This window comes from Bombus affinis, chromosome 16, assembly GCF_024516045.1.
Source record: "Bombus affinis isolate iyBomAffi1 chromosome 16, iyBomAffi1.2, whole genome shotgun sequence".
In the NCBI taxonomy this organism is placed as follows: domain Eukaryota; kingdom Metazoa; phylum Arthropoda; class Insecta; order Hymenoptera; family Apidae; genus Bombus; species Bombus affinis.
In genome coordinates this window covers 218,811-219,949 of record NC_066359.1, presented here as the reverse complement: position 1 = coordinate 219,949, position 1,139 = coordinate 218,811, and the positions used below count along the sequence as shown (strand labels likewise).

Genomic DNA, 1,139 nt, shown 5'->3' with positions numbered 1-1,139 from the left:
GCAATAGAGGCTCTACGACTACGGTTCTGCGCGATTTATTTTATAAAGCAAATAAAAATGAAATAGTGCAAAAAATTTGTCGATTGCCATTTTGAGGATACAGCAGGATCAAGATTTACTTTCAAGTTTTTTTAAGATATCGAATTCTATTATAAGTGATTTGAATTTTGACAGTCTTAAAATCCATCGTTTAAAAACACTTGTTTCGAAACTGAGAATCGAATGCCCATTACTACACTCTGTTCGAACTGATGTTCGCAGCGAAAGGGTTAATCATTATACCATAGTACTTTTATTTGAACTCTGTAGTAGTTTTCAACTGTACATCGTTCTTCTATATTGAAGCAAATAAAAATATTAAAACTACAAATACATCATAAAATGTATCACGTAACATGTAAAAAGTAACAAATATATTTTGCATAAAAACAAAATATTTGCACAAAATATTAATACACTTGATTGCAATTATTTATTTCTTACTTAATTAAGTACAACTTATACTAAGCAATATTTAGGTCCAATAAAGCCATAGTGATACAGTATTTATTTATCACCAATCTCAAAATAATGTTAATAATAAATTTTAAAAAGCCGTCTGTTATATGTTTATAAATGTATTATCGAGCCAATTCTAGCGGCACTGCAAGGCTAGATTGACCCACGACAAAGGTGGAGTAAGCTCTCATCCTCCATCAGATCCCAAAAATCAGTTTAATATTCTGACTTCCCAATGGGAAGTGTATCAGATATTAAGCTGATAAGAACAGATACTACACTTTGATCTTAGCCATAAGGCCGAGAAGCGATAACAATTTTAACTTTGTCTACGAATATAACATCTCTATCTCCTAAATTTTCCAGCGAGAAACGGCACCTTGAAAAAACCACCTAGCGGTGGTATCTTCAAATACTCTAGCCTGATCGCGTTCTACTGACTTTTAGCGACTTTCGGCGTACAGTCTATTTCGTCCGCGAAGCGTGATTTTCCGTCTTCTTATACACTATGAATAACGTCGATCTTTTTGTGATAGCAAAATTACAAGAGTATCCTGAAGCTCAAGTTTGTAGAGGGTAAAATTGATTTTAATATTCGTTTAAATCTCATCCTATATTTTGATCGCAAACTTTGATAACAA

At 32.6% G+C, this 1,139-nt stretch overlaps 1 non-coding gene across 1 annotated transcript; it reads right to left on the bottom strand.

The window, feature by feature from the left end:
- Positions 1–618: 618 nt before the first annotated feature.
- On the bottom strand, positions 619–810 carry LOC126925962 (U2 spliceosomal RNA). The gene has a single exon (XR_007714197.1). It is a non-coding gene; the product is annotated as a U2 spliceosomal RNA (small nuclear RNA).
- Positions 811–1,139: the final 329 nt, after the last annotated feature.